Below are 12,654 nucleotides of genomic sequence, written 5' to 3' on the forward strand. Positions count from 1 at the left end.
TCTATATCTTTCTGCAGCTGTTTTATTTCAGAAGCTGTTGATTCATTGCTTTCAGCTGTGTGATTTCCAATTTGTTCTGTGTTAGTGTCCTCTGTACTTGTTACGTGTGGGCTTGGGTTCTGAGGTTTCATTTTGTTCCTTCTCGTCATTTTGTGTAGCACTGTCTTCTGACCTTTTTTGTAGATCTTTGCTGTAGTTATAACCTTTGCACGTACTGAAGTTCAGGTGCAGCTCTACAAAGTTTGGACTTATCCAGCTGCCTCTGGGTTAGGTCTGGCTGCTGTGCTTAGCTCCTTCCTGCTGTTGCCCTTGAGGGTGAATATGTTGTGCCACTGTGGCAAGATGTTCTGCTCCTGGACTAGTTGGGTGGAACTATCCTCTTCACTCTCTGCAGGGATTGTAGCTGCAGGGTTACACCTCAGGCATGTATGCCAGGCCTGAGCTGTGCCTTGAGGGGGCAAGGTGAAGTAGGGGGAAGAGGAAGCTCTCCCACACACTCACTAGACCTGTACTAAGACTGGGTCTGGGGGGTTCCCAGAACACCGCAAAATTCCTACTCCGCAGGCCGCATGGGGAGGTGCTGCGGAGTAATGGGGGGCAGCTAGAGGGGGCAGAAGAGGGTCCCGCCCACACTGCGCATTGGCTGGTACTGTTCCCGCGGGCGCAGGGTAGCAGGAAGCTCTACACACACTCACTGGACCTGGGCTATCACTGGGTCTGGGGTCCCTGGAAGTCAGCAAAAATTCCTACTTGGAGGGCGCGGTGGGGGAGGTACTGCGGATTGGTGGGGGACTGCCCGAGGGGGTGGGAGAGGGTCCAGCCCACGCTGTGCCTGGGCTGGGACTGGTCCCGCTGGCGCAGGGTAGCAGGAAGCTCTCCACACACTCACCGGACCCAGGCTAGGACTGTGTCTGGGGGTTCCCGGAAGTCAGCAGAAATTCCTACTCAGTGGGCTGGGTGTGGGAGGTAATTTGGAGTAGTGGGGGGCAGCCCAAGGGGGCGTAAGAGGGTCCGGCCCACACTGCGCCTGGGCTGGGACTGGTCCCGCCGGCGCAGGGTAGCAGGAAGCTCTCCACACACTCACTGGACCTGGGCTGGGACTGGGTCTGGGGGTTTCCGGAAGTCGGCAGTGGTGGGGGGTGGCCTGAGGGGGTGGGAGAGGTCCGGCCTGGGCTGGGACCGGTCCCGCCAGCGCAGAGTAGCAGGAAGCTCTCCACACACTCACAGGACCTAGGCTAGGACTGGGTTCCGGACTGTTCTTTTTCTGTTGTGCATTCAGTATGCTATACTTTGTTTTGCATCATCAGTGTTTCCAACACTCATCCTTATACAGTAAGTATGAGAAAATGTTTGTACATCATAGAAATGATTTTGTAGTAGAATCGTTAAAAAGCAGACTTTGGATTTGATCTGGGTTTGAACACCAACACATTTTCAACATGTTCTTCACTTTAGCGGTAATTCCAACAAAAATGAGATTAATGTATCTTACCACTGTAAAGATTAAATATAACAATGTTTTGAAAATTCTGAGCATAATGTGTGGCACATAAACACACCTATAATTTTTTGGTAGTATTAAAACTAGGACCTTCACATTAAACAACATCCTATAAAATTAGAGATCTCATATGCCTATTACTGTATGTTGTAGGGTTAATAGTACCCTAACTTCATTATTATTTCTTTAAATGTGGCCAGTCTTTTGCTAATACATGCCTACGTGCCCTGTCATCTACTGTTTCTCTTGCCCTAAAACTATTCCCATTTTCTCTATCTAGAAAAATCCTACGTAATTTTCAAGGCTCATATTAAAACTTGTCCTTAAACAACTGTTGCCTCACAGCCTGAGTGAATAATCCCATTCATCAAATACCAGCCTCATCATTCCCCTCTACACACACACACACACACACACACACACACACACACACACATGTTTTGTGACTATGTATTGGTTATATAGATTAATGGGCTTATTTTGGAAGATTCGTACTTGTATATTACAGACCTTAATGATCTCCCCCATTAACTGTCTTGTCCCATCCACCCTCCAATTTCACATGTTCAATGCACATTGATCCTACTCATAACCCCCTCACTCACTGTCATACCCCCTTTCCTCTTCCATGTGTTCCTCTTATCATGGTCCCTCCTTCCATTGTTCTTGTCACCTTTTCAAAATTCAGTGCATAATAGAGAACATGTGATCCTTGGCTTTTTCTGGCTTATTTTGCTCGCCGTGATGATCTCCAGATCCATCTATTTTTCTGAAAAGGACAAATTTTCATTTTTTTATAGCTTCACAATACCCCCATTGTGTTTTTTTGTTTGTTTGTTTATTTTTTTCCATTCTGTTTACATAGCAATTTTCTTTATCTATTCATCTGCTGATGGGCAGCTAAGCTGTTCCATATCTTGGTTATTTTTATGATTTACAGCAAAACTTATTTCTATGAAATGCTGACTTTAATTTCTTACAGTATGTATGAAGAAGTGGTATAGATGAATCAAATGATACATTTTTAGGAGCTTTTCTATTGATTTCCAAATGATTTTACTAATTTACATTGATACCAACAGTATAAATGTCAACTTTTGTGATGAATACATGCAGATGTCAGAATCAAAGTAAAGTTGTTTACAACTCATATGACCAAGTGGCAATCATGTATGCTTTGAAAATAATAATGATCGAGGAAACTCTTTTAAATTTCTGTTTTATATTGGTGGGTAATTATCACTGCTATGGTGTAATATCTGTAAGGTTAAATTGCTGGTTTTCTAAGTCTTTGTTTCCCACTAGACTTATTTTTTTCTGAAAAGAACAACCTTGTTTATCTTTTCTTTATTCTCAAACACAGCATGAGGCTGTATAAGAAACATTCAATTACTTATTTAAAAATAAATGAATAAATAGAACCCAGCTTTAAGTCATAGTAGACCAACTGCTTGGATATACATCTATTATTACACAGTGAAGAAAACAAGCTGCACGTATGCCAGGGTAACATCTTCTGTTCAGAATGTACTAATGGAGACGTTGTGTCCCAGTCAGATAACTAAAAGTCTCAATTTTGCAAATTGTTTTATAAAACTTACTCTGGTAATAACTAATGTAGAGGATGACCAGTTGCTGAGCCCTGTAGTCAGTGCTGCTTTTAATAGATATCATTGTGTCCCTTGTATGACTAACACAGGTTGAGCGTTGAGAACTGATGATGTGGTACTGAAGGTTATGAAGAAACAGAGCTCTCTGATGTTTTGACACTTCTTGAAACACAACCTATTGAAGTTGATTTCATTTTCTTCTTCTCCTCCAAAAGGTAGAACCAACAAAAAGGCAGCTCTGCTAAAAGAGACTCTGCCTAAGACTCAGCAATCCTCTTGGTAGAAGAATTGGTAATAAATGCCCATAATATTGTGTGGCTATGTATATTATATAAATTATGAGAAGTAAAGATTTGATGGAATTATTACTTTAAGAACTTAGGAGAAAAAAACCCACCTTATTTCCTGTGGAAATGGAAACATGAATTCACTTTTAAACCTTTTATTCATGCTTGCCAAGGAGATATGTGGGACAACAGAAGCTTCCTGGGGAAGCTACTCATGGTGGCAGAAGATTCTCAGCAGGGAAAAGCTTCTATTTATGAAATGTGTAGCTCAGCAAGTGAAGAATCTGGGGAGGCAGGAAAGCCATCACCCGACATCTGTGGAATGAGGCCTCAAATCATAATTGGAAGAGTACAAAGGGGTGACATATACAAATTGCATTCTTATATGTGATTATTGGTTGTATCACAAGCCACAAACATCATTACAGAATGTAGATATTCATTATCGACTAAGTCTTTTGTTGTTCTTATAAAGTTCTAATTGTTGTAAATTTCCATTTGTAAGATTAAAGAGAGACATCTGCATTAAGTAAACTATACTGACAACTGATGTTGTAATTCTTGTAACCATGTAGGTAGACCAGTTAGACAGCAACATTTAAAACAATACAAACCAAACAAAGCCTATTTCCACCAACCTGTGACATTCAGAGGTCGTTATTCTAGGCCAATGTAAAGAACCTAAGGAAATAAGAAAAGAGAAAAACATTTTCTAATCACATAACAAGACATAAGTGAATCACTCAAACTTGGTAGCTTCTAGGCACTCCACTGTATACTGGAATGCACCTTTAGAGTTAATTTAGAAGCAAACTGAAGAGGTCAATGCCCAACTATTCAAACCTTAATTTACTTTTCTCATCTACTAGTGGAAATAGAATGAACTATCTGAAAATAATTTTCTTGGATCTCTTAATCTTTGAATATGTAGACACATAACTCATTTTTGTATTATCTAGTTTTATCACCATAGCAAATTATTAATTCTTCAAAGTCACCAAGTATGCCTGTCTTTTAATTCTCTTGCATCACGATGCCACATCTGTGAGGCAAAACTGAAAACTGTAATGAATGATTAAATTTTAAAAAGCATATTACTGTAGAGAGACACATTGCAATTAAACCCCCTCAAAATTTTTACTCTCACTGTGAATACACCTACCCTATCATTCTTGCTCCTTTCTGAAACAGTTCCATAAGCCCTCTTTTGTGAATGTCTTTAGTTACACTGTCATGGCTACCTTTGTGTCCTGAAGTGATTCAAAATGTTGACCTTTCATGTTAATTTTGGCTTTAGAGAAGAGCCAGGTGTCATATAGTGCCAGATCCAGTGAATAAGGTGGATAAAGAAGCATGACAATGTTTACACACCTTTATTTAGCTCAATATGCTTTGTATATTTTATTACTACTTGTAAATACATTCACAAATAAGAACTGCGAGAACTGCTTCAAAAATTGTCTATAATAATGGGATAAGTGTAATGGAAATGAAATGACATATTGTGGTGGAAATTAATCTCAATGTATCTTTTACTGTAATAAATTTACTTAAACTTTTGCCACATATTTTGATAAGCCTCTCTGTCTAACATAGATAGAGAATTCTCATTATGAAATCCTGATACTGACTATACAGTTGCAGTTTAATCTGTTGGTAATGACCGGTGATGTACAGAAACATTTGGATCATGAAAGACAAGCAAACTAAGGGAAATCAAGGGGGCCACTTTCTATTTCAGTTGGGAGAAACACAATGCAGTGTGAACTGGCATCTCAACAAATGTGCTCTAAAAATAACTTGTAGCCCTTCCTAAAGGCAAATTTGTTTGGAAGCACTCTGAGATTTTAAGAAGAATTTGTTCTCTAAAACCATCTGTTGCCATGCTGTTGTTGTGCACAGCGAAAGCTCGAGTCATATGGCACATCTGAGCTCAACCACGCAACGGGTGGCCTCAGATTACCTCACTTACCAAACTGCACGTTACTCCAATGTTTTCCTTAACATTCAAGACCATATTACTCATTTTCGCTCTCTCCCTTTCTTTCTCCTTCTCTCTCTCTCCCTCTCTCTCCTTCTCTCTCCCTCTCTCTCTCCTTCTCTCTCTGTCTTTCTGTCTCTCTCTCTGACTCTGTCTCTCTCTCTCCCTCCTCATCTCTCTGTCTGTCTGTCTGTCTGTCTCTCTCTCTCTCTCTCTCTCTCTCTCTCTCTCTCTCTCTCTGCTTTGTGTAAATGATCTAGGATTAAACCCAGACTTCAGCTCTGAGTTATATCACCTGCCTTTTTTCATTTTTCCTTTTGATTCAGGGTCTCACTGCATTGCCAAGGCTGGAATAAAGCTTGGGATCATCTTGCCTCAGCTTTTAGAGTGCTGGGATTGTAGTTATGTACCACAGCACCTGAGCTATTTTTCTTTTCTTAGTTTACTTGACAAGTTAAAAGTACAATTCAGAAACTTTCAAAAATTGTTTTCTGCAGATAGCACAGTAAGCAGTAAATCAGTAGGCATCATTGCCCATGGTAAGATTAGTGGGGGGTGGGCTTCCCCAGGACACTGGACATGACAGTGAATGACAGTTTAGTGCACAAGATAGACATCATGGAGAGAGGAAACAAAACTGGTAAGTCGATAGAAAACTTCTCTGCCCCTGATGAAAATAGCAAGATTTTGGCCATGGTTTCAGAGATGTCAGCAACAAGAGAAGAGTCATTTTTTTGGTACATAATCATAATTTAGGAAGGAATACATCAAAAAGCCTAAGGGAAATGCCAACTCCAAGTTGCAGAGTTGTCACTCCTTCATTCAGCCATCATAAAGATAACAGAATCTAATGGTTAATTATATGTGTCAAATGGACTGTGGTAAGGGGTGCCAAGACAGCTGTTAGAACATTACTTCTGAATATGGCTATGTGGTTGTTTTTCAGAAGAAAAAACCTCTCAATAAGTATACTGAGTAGAGATCAACTCTCATTAATATAGTTGGGCATTACTCAGTCTGTAGGACCTAATAGAGTAAAACGCTGAAGGAAAGATGATTTTTTTTTCTCTTTCTAAATGGGACATCCATCCCTACCCTCCAGTATTGGAGATCCTGGCTCCTGTGTCTTCAAATGACATGTTTTATACTATGGGCTTTCTTCGACTTTCCAGCTTATGGATGGCATATTGTGAGACTTCTCATTTTTTAATCACATGAGACAATGTCCATAATCTGTTATCTGTCTATCTTCTATCTAGATCTTACAGCTTCTACTTCTTGGGAAAGTGCTAATACGTGAACTATATAAAAATCATCAAAAATTTGGCAAAAGTACTGGCCAGACAGCTCAGTGGACTAAAGAGCCTGCTTAGTCAGGTTCAGTGACTGGGCTTGGTCCCTGGCGTGCAATGCTGGCCCCACCCTAGGGTGCTGGGAGACAGCAACTGAGACTGGGCGTGGGAGCGTGCCTGTAATCCCAGCACTTGGAAGGCTGAAAACATGAGGATCACTATGAGTCTGATCTGTGTGGTAAGATCCTGTAGACCTTGTACTAAATACATAAAAAAGATCTTTTAAAAACTCTGGGATAGTAGGGGGAAAGGAATTTTATAGCCATTAAATCAAAGCAGTTGTGTATGCTCATGCATACATATTTAACAAAGCTTAAAACAGTGAATGGGTAAATGTGATAATTCCTTAAAACAACAGCTTGGGGAAAGTCAAGTTAGTATCAGTTTCTATGGTTGATCTCCAGCAGTGTGGTTGCTATACAAACTGATGTGGCAAGTCCTCGAATACCATCATATACTTCCACTACCATATGATTCAGCAGTCACATTTCTGAGAATGCAGCTGAAGAAACTGAAATCCAAATCTCTTGAGGTATCAGCATTGCCACACTCACTCCGCTGCTTAGTCTGTTTTCTGTTGCTATGGCAGAATGGGTAACTTATAAACACCAGACAGAAGCTTCTAGGGCTCACAGTTCTGGACACCAGGAAGCTCAAGACCATGGTGCTGGTATCCAACCTGCCAAGTTAAGCACCTGTACATAAGCCAGAGAAAAGAAAGAAGCCATGCTCACCGCTTTATCTGGGGCCCACTCCCATAGTAATGGCTTGGATCCATTCAGGGAAGCAGAGCCCCCATGACTTGCTCAGTCCTAATGGTTTTACTTCTTAGCAGTGTTGCAAGAATACAATTAAATTTCATCCACGTTTGTAGGGGACATTGAATCAGTGTTCAGTTGTGAAGTTGCTGTGCAGCAAATGCAATCACTATGGGAATCAGTAGGAAGATTCCTCAAAAAACAAAACTAAAAATTCCATTTGCCCAAGCTTTTCCCCTTCTAGGCACCTTCCCCAAAGAATGAATGCCACCATGTGACAGTGATGCAGGCATACACCTCTACTTATAGCATAAAACTCCAAGTAGCTACATCTTGGAAATAGCCTATATGTCTACCAACAGATGAATGGAAAAAGTCTGTACATGCAAAGGTGTACTACTCCACCATAAAGAAAGATAAATTTCTCAAGAAAGAGTAATTCACAGGGAAATTGATGTATGTTGTTCAGGAAAATAAACACATAAGCTTAACTATCACCTGAATTCTCCTATATGAGAAATATAAATTATAAATAAAGAGCAAAGTGAATGACAGATGTAAGGAGGCAAAAGATTGCTCTTTCTCATATGGAGGGAGAGGGAAAGGAAGGAAAGTAAAGGAAAGGAGAGGAGAGGAGAGGAGAGGAGAGGAGAGGAGAGGAGAGGAGAAAAGAAATTAAAATATGTTATGTACATGTATCAGGTCCACACAAGGAATGTAAACATTATGTACTGCAAATGTATGCTAGTAAAAATTTTACAAAAGATAAAAAGGAAACTATCATGCCATACTGTATAGATTAGCTAATTCAGAGACAATATCAAAGCACAATGAATCCTATAAGCTTGTCACCTTTATGAGAAATACATGAAATCAAAAAAAGTACTACACATAAAGATTAGCTTTCAGTCTGACCCATGGAAAAAATGCATTTTCCAAGTTATGAAAAGTCATTGTTTAAAATCATTGAGTTGAGTAATTTAATTAGCAGTCAAAATTTATCATGTAATAAACTGGTGACCCATCTTTCTTTCATCTGCAATATAATGTTAGAGCAGTGCTTTGTCTCTACATATTTCTTGTGAAAGCAATAAATTCTGAGGCCAAATATTCTGCATATATGTACAAACACTGCTCCCTCTTACTTTAAATCTAAACAATAATACATCTGTTTAACATTATGGCTGCTCTGGAATCCTCATTGAAAAAGTTTTAAACAGAGTATTCCAAGAACATGCTTTGTTTCCTCTTACTGTACAAGTTTAAATCTACTGTAAACAATAGCAGCTTCGCTTCCCTCCCCGAGTTATTACCCTTTCTGATAAATCAAGAAGCAGAAACATTTTAAGTGATATGTTTACACATTAGAAATTCAGTTTATCAGTTATTCCTTCCTCTAGTCATTCTTTCAGAATGAGCTGAGAATAGATACCGACACAAGAGTTTTTTTGTCAGCGATTTTTACAGTTCGTTTGCATATGTGCTTGGCTGGACAGGATGTACAGAGTGGTGTTGAGATTTCTGTCAGGGTTTCTTTACTGCAAAATGGGATCTGCTTTTTGTGAGGCCACACCATTCACAGTGATGGCCTGAAGAAACTTGTTTGCTTAAATATTGTCTAGTATTTCACATTGCCCTCATTGTTTGCACTCTTTGTCAATTGTTTTACCAACTGGTTCCTTCTTTCAAAGATTTTTTTAAAGCACCATAAACATTTTATGATAGGCCTATCAGAGTGAAAATGTTTGAAAAACTAATATTCAAATCAATTATTTACTTTTGCTTAACATTCAAAGTAAATAAGAGCTCTTTAAATTTAACCTTTCCTATTAGATTTCACAACTGTTTACATCTCCTTTTTCCTGAAGTGTCAGGATTGACTTTTTTTAAGTCAGTCTTAATTCTACAAGTTTTAACAGCCACATGGCTTGTATACGGATGTTCATATGAGATCCCTCTTGAGACCTCAGTGATATTGCTTTAAAACAACAATTTCGTTGCAAGTCCTCTGCAAAACTATCAAGCTTCTAAATTCCGTCTAGATGTATTCTTACCAATGCGCTAACAAAAGGTGCCATGCAGCTTAATGCTGCTGACATCAAACCACATTTTAATGTGTTACCTTCAAGGTACTATAAAATTAATAGAATATATTTTGAATAAATGGTGTGGACCAAATATTAGGACACTGACATTGATTAATACTAGAATTAATAAAGGGGATACTTCAAGCATGTCCCTTGCATTCTATGGTACCTCCTTCTCTCCAGAAGCAACCTTGAGACCCCAGACATTGGTTGGAAACCCTCTCCAGTGGGGTTAGAACAGGCCTGCACAGTGCACCTGAGAGAATTCTTGAAGAGGTAACCTTAAATATTACCTCACTCACTTGATTTAAAAAAATAAACTCAGATATTTAATTTAGTTATTAGCCAAAGGTATCTGGTTTGAGACCGATATATATATATATATATATATATATATATATATACAGATAGATAGATAGATATATAGATATATAGATATATCTATATATCACTAGGTTTTTATTGTCTCAAAGCCAAAAAATCTACTTATTGTAAAATAAAAATGGTGCGTGTTGGAAATACATTAAATGTTTTATACTTTGTTTTTATGAAAATACTGTGAATAGATAGATGTCTCATTTTCATTGTTATTTCACCATTATGAAAGCATAATATCTAATTAATTTCTTATATGAAATTATGCAATACTTATATAAGTACATAATTTGATTAATAATGTCTTTTCTTTTTATGTATAGATATTAAAAATATAACATAAATCACCTTCCAAAAGAATAACTTCAAAATTTCATATAATCTGAATAAATAATGAATGTGCGGCATTTTCAAAGTACAATTTGCTTTTACAGACACAAAACAACTAAAAAAATTGATTTTATGAAATATTTCAAGCTAATGCTTTGGGCTTTTTATTATAGGTAGTAAGTGCAAAGCAATTTAAGGAATTAACTTTTTTGCTTTTGGTAATCTTTAAATTAACTATTATGTCTACTTTACTTAAATTCATTGTGAGGAAAATGCAGACTCAGTCTGTGTGGATATATATTATTGTTGAATAAATATTGTCAGAGTGAATTCTATTTGTTTAAATGACTAATAGTTACTCAGTAGATATATTGTAATTTAAAGCTTTTTCAATGAAAAAAGGTAATTATTATTTATCATGTTTCTATTTTTATGTTTAAGTTTCCCTTTGTTATAATTTTCTTATGCTTTCAAGATTGGATGTTATAATAAATATATTCTTAGATCACAGACAACTCCTTTATTGAATATTTCTGCTTTGACTTACAATCTATTCAAGAATGGAAGCTAAGGATGAAGACAGGGTTGACTGACTTTCCTCCAGAAAGAAAAAGGAAGAAAAAAATTCAGTACAAACTTAGTCATTCAAAACACTATGGATTTATGTTCTTTTTAAATCCTGGAAAAAGATGAATTCCAGGCAGCATCCCTGGACAGTGTTTGCCTGCAATTTGGACATGGTGCAGATAGGAAATACTTCTCTCTAGATGGCAGGGCATGACTCAAAACATTATATCTGCCAACTCTCAATCAACCACAGACTTTTATTAAATTTGAAAATTAAACAGGTCCCTTCCTTCTTGCTTTCTTTTTTCTTTTATTTCTGTTAACTACTTGCCAATTTCACTGCAAAATAGGTCACCATCAAAAGATCTACCTGGAAAAGAACAAAGAAAAAATCAATCACTATGAATCCTATTAACAGACTGTGTACAAAGGATTTAGTTCAAGAAAAAAAATTGTTTTTTATAAGACCCACAGAATTTTCAAGGAAAATTTTACCATATGCTGGAGAGTACATAGTTTAGGGGGAAAAATTTTATATTTGAGGTTCTGATGTTTTTTAAAAGTCCAAATACCATCTGATATTAAGTGACAGGGTATAATACTTAAGACTCAATGGAAGTAAGTGTAGTCTTGCAAGCCCAGACATTTTTGCTGTAGCCTAACAGATACTATTTATAATATTTTACTTTTTCCTTCTTTAACTGAATAATTTTGTCAGCAATGAAGTTTTATGTATATATTGCTCTCCAGAAATTTGGCAAGAGTACTATCACAGCGAAGTTTCCGTTGTGCAGAAATTTTAAAGTACATCTTGCAAAAGAACACAATGTTTAGAAACAAAATATATAGTATGAGGATTTATTAAAGTGTCCCAGTGAAACGTCATTGTTTTCTCACCAAAGAGCTGTCCATGAAAGAATTTAGGTTATATATTCAACCATTTTTTTTCCTAACTAATAAAACAACTTCTTCCCACTTTCCAGAAATGGCCAAGAATAACCAGTGGACTTTCCAATTTTTAGTGGTCTCTAGTATTTTTAGGTTAATATCATGTGAGGCTCATAAATAGAAAATGTCTAGTTCATAAGGGTCTGTAGAAGTATTTCAGCAGGAGATCTGTTTACTCCAAATGTTTTAGCACCTGCATTAGTCACCATTTTGCAACTGGGACAATGCATCTGACACAGCTGCTGTGCCAACGCATCTGACGTACACAGCTCTAAGGAGAAGTGTTTCATTTTGGCTCACAGTTTCAGAGGGTTCAGTCAATGGTTTAAAGGCAGACACAGGGCAGCAGGAGGGTATGGCCAAGGAAATCTGCCTATTTGTGGCATCTAAGAAATACAATAAGGAAAAAGCCATAGAATAGAAGCCAGGCTAGATAGAGTCCCCAAAGCCACATTCCCATGACCTAACCAGATAGCCAGATCTCCTTGGTGCCCTTCAAACAAATCATGGTGATGATCAAAATTAGCCATCATAGCACATGTATCTCCCACATGCCTGGTAAGTATAATGATATCAAAAAACAAACTATGGAACAAATAACTTTCATCCTGTATTGAAATCATCTGAAAATGGTAAAAAAAAATTATATAATCTAATCAAAGTATACAAGAATTTGAAAAGTGAAAAATTCCATCCAGGCATGGTGGTGCACACCTGTAATTCCAGCACTTAGGAGGCTGAGATAGGAAGACTACCATGAGTTTGAGGCCAGCCTCAGCTAGGCCAGCTCAGAATACAGAGGGAGAGTCGGCCTCACAGAAAGAGAGAGAGAGAGAGAGAGAGAGAGAGAGAGAGAGA

The 12,654-nt window shown here is 37.8% G+C and overlaps 1 long non-coding RNA gene across 1 annotated transcript in view; it reads left to right on the forward strand.

Moving 5' to 3' along the window:
* The window catches only part of LOC111814023, a 104,084-nt gene that overhangs the window by 67,577 nt on the left and 23,853 nt on the right, over positions 1-12,654 (forward strand). Inside the window, exon 2 of the long non-coding RNA XR_002819104.1 lies at positions 9,760-9,852. This is a non-coding gene — a long non-coding RNA (uncharacterized LOC111814023). The remainder of the gene's footprint in view (positions 1-9,759; positions 9,853-12,654) is intronic.

The sequence above is a fragment of the Octodon degus genome, unplaced genomic scaffold (assembly GCF_000260255.1).
Source record: "Octodon degus isolate 3935 unplaced genomic scaffold, OctDeg1.0 scaffold00256, whole genome shotgun sequence".
In the NCBI taxonomy this organism is placed as follows: Eukaryota; Metazoa; Chordata; class Mammalia; order Rodentia; family Octodontidae; genus Octodon; species Octodon degus.